Source organism: Schistocerca serialis, chromosome 5 (genome assembly GCF_023864345.2).
Source record: "Schistocerca serialis cubense isolate TAMUIC-IGC-003099 chromosome 5, iqSchSeri2.2, whole genome shotgun sequence".
NCBI lineage: Eukaryota > Metazoa > Arthropoda > Insecta > Orthoptera > Acrididae > Schistocerca > Schistocerca serialis.
The window spans coordinates 198,529,687-198,542,483 of NC_064642.1; positions in this window are offsets into that span (position 1 = coordinate 198,529,687).

Consider the following 12,797-nt stretch of genomic DNA (forward strand, 5'->3'; position numbering starts at 1 on the left):
CTTAGGTTAGTTAGGTTTCAGTAGTTCTAAGATCTAGGGGACTGATGACCTCCGATGTTAAGTCCCATAGTGCTCAGAGCCATTTGAACCATTTGAACAAAGCGCCTGAAAGCGTTCCAGACTTATTCCCACGCCTCTGGATATTACAAAGAACTGTACCCAACGTTCCTCTCAATAGATCTTTCATCTTCCAGTGAGGCACACAGTCATTCATTATTGCTAAGCTTTTTCTCGTCACCAATGAAACTCAAATAAAACCACTCTTTCCTCGCAATGTCCCACCATGATTTTGTGTTCCATTTACATAATTACGGTGCTATTACAAATGATTGAAGCGATTTCATAAATTAACTGTAGCTCCATTCATTGACATATGGTCACGACACACTAAGATACGTAGAAAATCCATAAAGTTTTGTTCGGCTGAAGCCGCACTTCAGGTTTCTGCCGTCAGAGCGCTCGAGAGCGGAGTGAGACAAAATGGCGACAGGAGCCGAGAAAGCGTATGTCGTGCTTGAAATGCACTCACATCAGTCAGTCATAACAGTGCAACGACATTTCAGGACGAAGTTCAACAAAGATCCACCAACTGCTAACTCAATTCGGCGATGGTATGCGCAGTTTAAAGCTTCTGGATGCGTCTGTAAGGGGAAATCAACGGGTCGGCCTGCAGTGAGCGAAGAAACGGTTGAACGCGTGCGGGCAAGTTTCACGCGTAGCCCGCGGAAAATTGGCTCATGCCACAACTGGAGCCCGACAACGCCGACTTCATCTTGCAACAGGATGGTGCTTCATCGCACTTCCATCATGATGTTCGGCATTTCTTAAACAGGAGATTGGAAAACCTATGGATCGTTCGTGGTGGAGATCATGATCAGCAATTCATGTCATGGCCTCCACGCTCTCCCGACTTAACCCCATGCGATTTCTTTCTGTGGGGTTATGTGAAAGATTCAGTGTTTAAACCTCCTCTACCAAGAAACGTGCCAGAACTGCGAGTTCGCATCAACGATGCTTTCGAACTGATTGATGGGGACATGCTGCGCCGAGTGTGGGAGGAACTTGATTATCGGCTTGATGTCTGCCGAATCACTAAAGGGGCACATATCGAACATTTGTGAATGCCTAAAAAAACTTTTTGAGTTTTTGTATGTGTGTGCAAAGCATTGTGAAAATATCTCAAATAATAAAGTTATTGTAGAGCTGTGAAATCGCTTCAATCATTTGTAATAACCCTGTATGTTCCGTCACATCTTTCAGTATAGAGCACTCACATTGCGGACACTCACATTGCGAACCTCGCATATCTTCGGGGCGAGCCCCGACCTTTATAATTCCATCAGCATAAATCATGTCTGCATTCCCAGCTTGTCATCGCCTTCTGTAATAACACGCAGCCAGAGATGGACGCGGTCACATTAGATATTCCAACAAAACGAGTCAGCTCTCTGTAGCGTACATTACTAGACGGCGCCGAGGTACGCCACCTTTATCATCCAAACCCATTACGCTCGAGTTGGGGCTAAGACCTACAGATTAGTATTGCCCGCCGTGGAACTTTACCGTACTTCTCTCTTCACTGTCACAATCATATGTATGTGCATACGAGCGATTATTTGTATCATTTACATCTGAAACCACATCTCACACGTAAGCAGCGATGTGTTCTTCTCAGAACACTCGGGGCATTTGCAACTTCACAGGCAGAATCATGTTTGCGAATTAGGGATTATCATGCTGTAGATGTATCTGTTAGGTAGATTGCATTCCAGATATAAAATTCTGGAAGTGTGCAATTTCTCTTCATCTCCATCTGCTGTTAGAACTGACGTGCTGTCAATTTTCCAGAACAGTACGTAATGCGAAAACTGGTATTCCATGGCATCTGTCATTAAAGAACGCACTATGACGCACATTTAGGATGCGACTGTAGCTTTCTTTCGTTCGCCCACATCACATTACACACTTAAAGCTGTGAGTCATGCCCTAGCACACGTTATGAAGCAGATGCAGGATTTCGAATGTAATGTTAAACGTGTATTGTGTTTCTTGCGTTAAGGAAAACAAATTAAAGCAGTTGTTATAATGTAGTTTACCTTTTGCTGTGTATGTACATGTGTTCCAATAACGGACGTCATGTGTCAGTTTAATATGCGTTGTACTTCAGACGGCTTTTTAAAGCAATTGTGTTCTGTGCGTTTCAGAAAAGAGATAAAGTAGGATACTCTGCGGCCACAAAATTCTTTATTTTGAATGTTTTATTGCCAGCGGAAGCTGATGACGGGATCTGAAGAGAAAAACAATGTTTTCAAAAGTTAAAAAATGTGTGGCTAAATTTAACGTCGCCAGGCGCAATTATAGATGAAGTGCACAATATGGACTTGGGTGATCCCTCGATTAAGTGTACATGAAGAAGCTGATGCAGTACGTAAAACACGAAAGAGCACAATGCTTTTCTTTTTTTTTGCACAAATGATTATCTCTCAGAGAGCTTTGGCAATGGAATGGACTGATCAAGGGTTAAAAATGAATCAAAGAGAGAAGAGAGAACAAAAAAGAGCTCGTCGTCGACGCCCAGCGTTGTCAGCCTCCGGCTCGCGTCTTGATGTGGATGTGGTCTGCAGGAGGACGTGGTCAGCACGCCACCCACCTGCCCTTTCCGTGAAGCCGCTACTTCTCATTCAAATAGCTCCTCAGTTGGAATCACAAGGCTGAGTGCACCCCGTGCTAGTCCACCCACCAAAGGAACTCCTTGGCAGTATCGTGAATAGAACTCGTTTCCTCAGCATGGCAGTCATTTAAGCTGATCACTCAACTACAGAGGTGTGTCAAGAGCCGTAGATCATATATTACGACATGAGTCACTGTTGAACCCTTATAGTTGAAGAGAAGATGGGAGGAAGATTTTGCAGGGGTCGATCTAGAAATGAGCGAAGAAAACAAATGTGGCATGCAGCAATTACGCTGAAATCAATAGAATAGCTGGCTAGCTACAGGGTGGAGAATTGCTTCAAACCAGCCTTATGGTTGAAGACACAAACCTCATAGCCCCTTCTTTCTTTTCGTCTTGTTGAGGATGTGGAGACCTGTCTGGCTGCTTGTGTTTTGAGTTTATTGATTTTTGTGTGTATGCGAAGGGAACCAGAAAAGATCAAAAGAGCTGCTAAGGCTGTACAGTATATAGGCTGATTCAGCTGCCCTACCGATGCCGTTTTGCGCAACCCGTCTTCCTTTATCTAGCGTTCAAAAAATACGCGCGATTTTTTCATATTATTTTACTCGCTAAGCGCAAACTGTTAGAGAAAATGACCAGGATCTTTTTGTAGGAAATTTAATACGGTTAAAATTTATACTGAGCGCGTTCTCGCTAGAGGCCGTACTCTTCGAGTTATTCCAAAAAAACGTACAAAGGTGACCTTCGAACGCAACCACACTCCCACACTCAACCCCCATCGATCAGGACTTCTAGTGTGTTGTTTAAGGTTCTCCGTCCTACCGCTGCACAAAATTTTGCAACTGCACGAATTTTTCCAACTTTTGTGGTCGTCACTGACTAGCATTATTACGCCACCGCCTTAGTGGAACACTTATTAGTTGTAAAACTGACGTTTGGTAAATTTTACCTAACAGTTTTGTGAATTTTAAGAGCATAAAATAAACAATTACATCTTTGTATTCGTCAGACCTTCTGACTACGCAACTACTGAGCTTGTATGGGTTAAGTTTGGGTGTAATTGTTAAAAGAATTAGTTTTAGTTTCGTTTTTGCAAAACTAGTTTTTCTTTCATTACCCTCACTGGCACATTTAAATTAGTGATATTAACAAAATCACGATGTCGGGAATGGTTCGTGTAGTGAGAAAGCCGACCGGTGTGGCCGAGCAGTTCTAGGCGCTTCAGTCCGGAATCGCGCTGCTGCTACGGTCGCAGGTTCGAATCCTGCCTCGAGGATGGATGTGTGTGACGTCCTTAGGTTAGTTAGGTTTAAGTAGTTCTAAGTCTAGGGGACTGATGACCTCAGATGTTAAATCCCATAGCGCTTAGAGCCATTTGAACCATTTTTGTACTGGGAAATTTTTGTACAGCGGGAGGAGGGAGTGCCACGAACAACATACTAGTAGAGAACTTCTGTAAAGTTTGGAAGGTAGGAGACGAGATACTGGCAGAAGTAAAGCTGTGGGTACCGGGCGTGAGTCGTGCTTCGGTAGCTCAGTTGGTAGAGCACTTGCCCGCGAAAGGCAAAGGTCCCGAGTTCGAGTCTCGGTCGGGCACACAGTTTTAATCTGCCAGGAAGTTTCATATCAGCGCACACTCCGCTGCAGAGTGAAAATCTCATTCTGGAAACATCCCCCAGGCTGTGGCTAAGCCATGTCTCCGCTATATCCTTTCTTTCGGGAGTGCTAGTTCTGCAAGGTTCGCAGGAGAACTTCTGTAAAGTTTGGAAGGTAGGAGACGAGATACTGGCAGAAGTAAAGCTGTGGGTACCGGGCGTGAGTCGTGCTTCGGTAGCTCAGTTGGTAGAGCACTTGCCCGCGAAAGGCAAAGGTCCCGAGTTCGAGTCTCGGTCGGGCACACAGTTTTAATCTGCCAGGAAGTTTCAACATACTAGTAATCCTGAGTGTGGGAGTGTGGGTGCGTTTGAAGGTCACTTTTGTACGTTTTTATTGAATAACTCGCAAACCTTGCCTCCAGCAAAAACCTGTCCCACCACAAAATTTAGCTACATTAAATTTCCTGAAAAAGGTTCATGTCTTCTGTAGGACGAACAGTTTGCGCGTACGAGTGAGAGAATACTTAAATCTCAAACGTGGTTTTCAGAGACCGTATATAGAATTATGGATTGCTTGAAACGCCATCGATAGGAACATCTGAATCATCTTGTATATTCTTAGTTTGGTCCATTAATGCTCTTGCATGTAGAACCCCGCGTTAGCTTTGGTGCTCTTGTTCTTTTTACATTCCCAAAACTTCGTTATTCTGTTTCTATGGGTCTATCGTTGTCTTACTATTGATGCGTTTCTTAGTTTCAGACTTTTTTCTGTATGAGGAAGTCTCTGCCAGTGGGGGTGGTTCGAGCGACTGAGGAATTGAGCGGTGGCGCCGGGCTTGATTTGGGTCGCCGGCCCGAGTCTTGTGAAGCCGTGTAGCAGGTAGAAGGCTTCACAGTGGTCGCAGTTGGAACATGTGGGGATGGATCGAGGAGTCGATCGGTGGATAGCCAGCGAGTACGAAGCCTATTGGAAAGCTGGTGCGTCGAGGAGCCGCGGCTTTGAATCCCCCTAACGGTCGATGCGGGTCGTGACACAACAGAACAGGCGGTCGACTGGTGAGATCTTCAGACACAGGACGGTGATTCCTGAGTGTAGGTGGAAAAGGGCTTCCGCATTACAAGAGGAGCACCAATCGTGTGATCTGAGGAGCGACGGTGGTGCTGATCAGAGCTGTATACGGTGTACAGTGCAGGGTGCAAGCAGTGCGCAGTGAGGGTACCGATTCTACCAGTCGCTTTTCGCGCGGATACACTGTGTGCACAGTGTTGTGTGTTGTGGTTTAAAGTGTTTGGCTCCACGCTGGTAACGCGTTTGCCGTCTCGAAACGGGAGCTCTGTAAATTGGGTTTGTAATCGTTATACTGCGAGTGTAGCCAAGATTGCATGTACATTTGTGCAGAGTATTGCAACTGCTTATTTTGCGTCGGTTGTATTCTAATTGGTTGGTTGTAGTGTTGCTAATAGTGAGTAGTTCATGGAGGGAGTGCTTAGCATACCTAGGTTTTATTTTTATTGTAAACATATGAATGTCCAATCATGAAGTGTGAGGACTGGTATTCTGATTTTATTGAAGTATTTAGTTGGTTTTGAATGAAGGCTGGTTTTCGGATCAACAGATGACTATGGCAAAATGTTTGTGTTCTTGTTGTTGCCCCCAGTTCTACTGCTGCTGGAATGGCGTTAATTTCAAAATGATTTATTATTACGCCCAGTGCTTCAGGGCCTGTAACTTGGCCATATATTTGAATTCATCTTGGGTATTAATAAACCACTTCAGCCGTATTTAGTCTTTTATTTTTACTTCATTACGGCACTCAGAGCCGCATTTTCAGATGAACATATAACTAAATCATTAGAGCTAAGAACCTCGGAATTTGGTTCCCAACATTCGTTGTCCATCAAAATAAAACCCGGTAAAACGCGGTGTGTCATTGAATAAATCAGCCGCATGCGTCAATTCCAATCAAATATTCTGGATGAGACCTAAACGGATTATATCACAGTGATCCACTGGTAACGTGAAAATACATGAAACAATATCAAGACCTAATTTTTGACTACCAGTGCATCACTACGGTACAGTCTGTTTAGGCCCCATCCACAGCAGTGGATTGGAATCCGCACATCCGGCTGTTTTATTCAATGACATACCATCCTTTAGCGACGGTTTATTTTGACGGAAGTTGGGTACATAGTTCCGAGCTTGTTACCTCTAACGTTTTAGTTATATATTCACATGAAGACGTGGCTCTTAGTGCCATAAAAGCGGTTGTTGTTGTGGTCTTCAGTCCTGAGACTCGTTTGATGCAGCTCTCCATGCTACTCTATCCTGTGCAAGCTTCTTCATCTCCCAGTACCTACTGCAACCCATATCCTTCTGAATCTGCTTAGTGTATTCATCTCTTGGTCTCCCTCTATGATTTTTACCCTCCACGCTGCCCCCCAATACCAAATTGGTGAGCCCTTGATGGCTCATAATATGTCCTACCAACCGATCCCTTCTTCTAGTCAAGTTGTGCCTCAAACTCCTCTTCTCCCCAATTCTATTCAATACTTCCTCATTAGTTATGTGATCTACCCATCTAATCTTCAGCATTCTTCTGTAGCACCACATTTCGAAAGCTTCTATTCTCTTCTTGTCCAAACTATTTATCGTCCACGTTTTACTTCCATACAAATACTTTCAGAAACGACTTCCTGACACTTAAATCTATACTCGATGTTAACAAATTTCTCTCCTTCAGAAACACTTTCCTTACCATTGCCAGTCTACATTTTATATCCTCTCTACATCGACCATCATCAGTTATTTTGCTCCCCAAATAGCAAAACTCCTTTACTACTTTAAGTGTCTCATTTCCTAATCCAATTCCCTCAGCATCACCCGACTTAATTCGACTACATTCCATTATCCCCGTTTTGCTTTTGTTGATGTTCATCTTATATCTTCCTTTCAAGACATTGTCCATCCCGTTCAACTGCTCTTCCAAGTCCTTTGCTGTCTCGGTAAAGGACTAAAACCACCTGAAGTGGCCTATTAATACGCGAGATGATTAATCTTAACTGTGGTTGCCCTATCTGCAATGTTGCCTATTTGAAAAGAGTTTGTGAAACTGCAATTTTGTTTATTGAAGAAGAAGACATTTTATTTAATAAATATTGTTTGTCAAAGTAAACCCAGGTGTACTAAACCGCCGACCCCGACCCACTCCACCCAAATCCTACGCCACCTTTCTCTTAACGTTTCAAATCCTGCAGGCATCGCTGGCGATGCGACACCGTCCCGTCAATGCACTGCTTCGCTCGATCACGGCTGAGATTTGTCGTATCAAGATAGAAAACATAAACAAATTTAAACAAATAAAAACTTGAAACTACCTGGCGGATTAAAACTGTGTGCCGGAACGAGACTCGAACCCGGGACCTTTGCCTTTTGCAGAGAAGTGCTCTACTGGCGGAATTAAAGTTGTGAGGACGGGTCGTGAGTCGTGCTTGGGTAGCTCAGTTGGCAGAGCACTTGCCCGCGAAAGGCAAAGGTCCCGAGTTCGAGTCTCGGTCCGGCTCACAGTTTTAATCTGCCAGGAAGTTTCATATCAGCGCACACTCCGCTGCAGAGTGAAAATCTCATTCTGGAAATAAAAACGTTCTTCGACATTAGACGGCCAAGACGGAGAGAAGCAACAAGTAACAGCACACGATGAGAAGACGAGGGAGGACAGAGCCGACATGAAACGGCGGAAATGACTGGCGCTAGCGGCTATAGCTGTGGGTCTCAGCTCGCGTGGAAAATGAATGGTGTGAATGGCGGCGCCTCGGGTGGGAGAAGCCGTTCGTGGCGGCAGATGCCGGGACCCGGAAGCCGGCCGGCGCCCCGCAGCGCACGGCGGCCCGCCTGCAGGGGCCAGGAATGCGGGCCACTTACCGCCGCCTGCGACTTTCTCCGGGCGCGGTGGCGCTGGCGGTCGCGCACGCACGCAGCTGCCGCTAGGACAGGCCAGGGGCGCGCAGGCATCGGGAGGGTCGCACTGCACACGGTGGTTCAGCTGCCCCTACCGATGTCGTTTTATGCAACCCGCAATGTTTTATCCGGCCTTCAAAAACCGTGTGCGAGATTTTTGTATTCTCTCGCTCGTTACGCGCAAACTATCAGTCCTATACAGAAAATGAACAGGACCTTTTTTGTAGGAAATTTAATATACCAGGTGATCAAAAAGTCAGTATAAATTTGAAGATCGTGTGAAACCCATCCCGTGCTATTCGTCCACGAGACTCAGAGGGCCATAGACACGGGTTCCCAGGTAGATGACGTGTTTCTTGACTTCCGCAAGGCGTTCGATACAGTTCCCCACAGTCGTTTAATGAACAAAGTAAGAGCATATGGACTATCAGACCAATTGAGTGATTGGATTGAAGAGTTCCTAGATAACAGAACGCAGCGTGTCATTCTCAATGGAGAGAAGTCTTCCGAAGTAAGAGTGATTTCAGGTGTGCCGCAGGGTAGTGTCATAGGACCGTTGCTATTCACAATATACATAAATGACCTTGTGGATGACATCGGAAGTTGACTGAGGCTTTTTGCGGATGATGCTGTGGTATATCGAGAGGTTGTAACAATGGAAAATTCTACTGAAATGCAGGGGGATCTGCAGCGAATTGATGCATGGTGCAGGGGATGGCAATTGAATTTCAATGTAGACAAGTGTAATGTGCACCAAATATATAGAAAGAAAGATCCCTTATCATTTAGCTACAGTATAGCAGGTCAGCAACTGGAAGCAGTAAATTATCTGGGAGTACGCATTAGGAGTGATTTAAAATGGAATGATCATATAAAGTTGATCGTCGGTAAAGCAGATGCCAGACTGAGATTCATTTGAAGAATCCCAAGGAAATGCAATCCGAAAACAAAGGAAGTAGGTTACAGTACGCTTGTTCGCCCACTGCGTGAATACTGCCCAGCAGTCTGGGATCCGTACCATATAGGGTTGATAGAAGAGATAGAGAGGATCCAACGGAGAGCAGCGCGCTTCGTTACAGGATCACTTAGTAATCGCGAAAGCGTTACGGAGATGATAGATAAACTCCAGTGGAAGACTCTGCAGGAGAGACGCTCAGTAGCTCGGTACGGGCTTTTGTTGAAGTTTCGAGAACATACCTTCACCGAGGAGTCAAGCAGTATATTGCTCCCTCCTAAGTATATCTCGCGAAGAGACCATGAGGATAAAATCAGAGAGATTAGAGCCCACACAGAGGCATACCGACAATCCTTTCCACGAACAATACGAGTCTCGAATAGAAGGGAGAACCGATAGAGGTACTCAAGGTACCCTCCGCCACACACCGTCAAGTGGCTTGCGGAGTATGGATGCAGATGTAGATGTAGATGACTGAACAAATTATTAAATGATGTAGATAGAGTGGTACAAATTGACACATATGCTCGGAATGACATGGGGTTTTATTAGAACCAAAAAAATACAAAAGTTCAAAAAATGTCCGACAGATGGATCTTCATCTGATCAGAATAACAATAATTAGCATAACATAGTAAGACAAAGTAAAGATGATGTTCTTTACAGGAAATTCTCAATATGTCCACTTTCTTTCCTCAACAATAGCTGTAGTCGAGGAATAATGTTGTGAACAGCACTGTAAAGCATGTCCGGAGTTATGGTGAGGCATTGGTGTCGGATGTCGTCTTTCAGCATCCCTAAAGATGTCGGTCGATCACGATACACTTGCGACTTGAGGTAACTCCAAAGCCAATAATCGCAACGACTGAGGTCTGGGGACCTGGGAGGCCAAGCATGACGGAAGTGGCGGCTGAGCACACCATCATCACCAAACGACGCGCGCAAGAGATCTTTCACGCGTCTAGCAATATGGGGTGGTGCGCCATCCTGCATAAACATCGTACGTTCCAGCAGGTGTTTATCAGCCAGGCTGGGGATGGTGCGATTCTGTAACATATCGGCGTACCTCTCACCCGCCACGGTAGCAGTTACAAAACCAGAATCACGCATTTCCTCGAAGAAAAAAGGCCCGATAACGGTAGATGTTGTAAATCCAACCCATATCGTGACTTACTCGTCGTGCAATGGAGTTTTCACGACAGTTCTAGGATTTTCGGTAGCCCAAATTCTGCAGTTGTGGGCGTTGACAGACCCTCGGAGCGTGAAATGAGCTTCGTCGGTCCACAACACGTTACTCAACCAATCGTCATCTTTCGCCATCTTTTGAAACGTCCACACCGCAAATGCCCTCCGCTTCACTGAATAGCCAGGTAACAGTTCATGAAGCCGATGGATTTTGTACGGACAGCAACGGAGGGTACTCCTAAGTGACAACCAAACACTAGTGTATGGAATGCCGGTGCGACGTGCGAATGCACGAGCGCTGACTTCCCCGTGCATAGACGAACCCGTTAGTCTCCATTTCTTCTTGAACTGTCTCAGCAGCATTACGTCATGTGCTCGTTCGGCCACTACGAGGTCTATCGTCAAAACAACCCGTGGATTCAGACTTCGAAATCATTCTTGCCACAGCTGCATTTGTCAACGGACCTTTACCCGTTCGAATCCCCTTGCTATGGCGATAGGGTCCTAACGCTGAACTAGCACATTCCCCATTCAGATAATACAGCTTCTCTAAAAGCGCCTTTTCAGGTAACGTCAACATGCTGCGACTGCTGGCGCATCAGATTCTCTCTCTCGTTACAGCTCCTTTTATACACGATTGTCATGCGCAGTCACTGACGTTTTGCTGTCCAGCGCCATCTGTCGGACATTTTGTGAACTTTTTTTCCTAATGAAACCCCATGTCGTTCCAAGCATGTGTGTCAATTTTTACCTCTCTATCTACATTATTCCGTGGTTTATTAAGTTCTCAAATTTATACTGACTTTTTCATCACCCGGTACTTAAATTTTGTACCGGGATACGTTTTCGCTGCAGGTCACGGTTTATGAGTTATTCAAGAAAAGCGTACAAAAGCGACTTTCAGATGCACCTACAACCCTAAACATCCCTAGTGAGGGTTTCTAGTATGTTGTTCATGGTACCCCCTCTTACCACGGTACAAAAATTTCCGACTACAAGAACTGTTCTCGATATTCGACCTTCTTAGTCTGCATTCATTAGGCTATTACATCACCGGTAAAGTCGGCCATTTGGTTAACATTATTAACTTAAACGTGCATGTGAGGGTAATGAAAGAAAAACGATATTCGTAAAAGTTACAGAGAAATTAATTACGTTGATAATTCAGTCCAAACTTAACCCTTAAAAGCACAGTGGTTGCGTAGTCAGAAGGCCTGGCGAATACAAAGATGTAATTGTTTATTTTATGCTCTTAAAATTCACAAAATTGTTAGGTAAAATTTACCAAATGTCAATTTGTAACTGCTTGACTAAGCCAGTGGCGTAATAAGGCCAGTCAATGAAGACCTAAGAAGGTCGAATGTGAGAAATAATTTGTGCACTCGCCAATTTTTGTACAGTGGTAGGAGGGAATGTCATGAACAACATACGAGAAATCCTGATGGGTAGGGGTGCATTTGAAGGTTACTTCTGTACTTTTTTCTTGAATAATTCGAAAACATTTGCTTCCTATTAGAAAGGTTTAAAATGGTTTGCGAACGAGAGAACATGAAAATCTCGCATCGATGAAGGCCACATATGACATTGCGGGTTGCATAAAGCAACATCGGTAGGGGGAATCGAACCGTTCTGTATGTCTGTCTGAGGATGCGTGTGGCCCTTACACCGTCAGTTATTTGCGCAAAGATCATAGTCAAAAATATTGTTAACTTTCTATGACCAAAGTAATTCACAAGAGGCATCACACCATCGTTAAATTTTTCGACATACTTGACCGAGAATGGATGCCGAACTGTTAATCGTTTGAACAGCAGAATTAATTGCAATGTTGCCGGCGAGGGCATTCCTCAAGAAGAAAGAGGAACGGAAACGAGTGTGGGTGAAACCATGGCTAGCGAGAAGACAAGCTCAAATAATGCACCAGAATTTGCTGCGTGAGCTTCAGTGCGAGGATGTAAAGTACGAAAATTATTTGAGTATAGACGAACAAAGGTCCCGATTTGTCCTTATGAAAGTAGGTCCTCATATTTGCAAAAAGTTACTTGTTCAAGAAATGCTGTTTATGCTAAAGATCGCCTCATCCTTAAGATTTTTAGCAATAACCCAAATCCGTTCCACCTTTCGATATAGTACTCACAACCCACAGCGAAGCATTTCACTTATTGTTTCAGAACTATGTAAAGCAAACACTCAAAATCACTTCAGCTTGAATTTAGGAAGGCTAAGTTATTTAGAGTAAGAAATAAACACATTTATTTCACTTATATACACCCTATCAATAAAAGTTGGATTTCCGCCACAAATAATGATTCCTTATTTCATTAAGTTTCTTCCTCACGCCACTTACGTTGCACCACTTCGAATACTGTTTGTGGCCGCAGTTATTTCCTTACGAGAGTCTAACAGCTTATTGTGGTTTTTATACTCAAT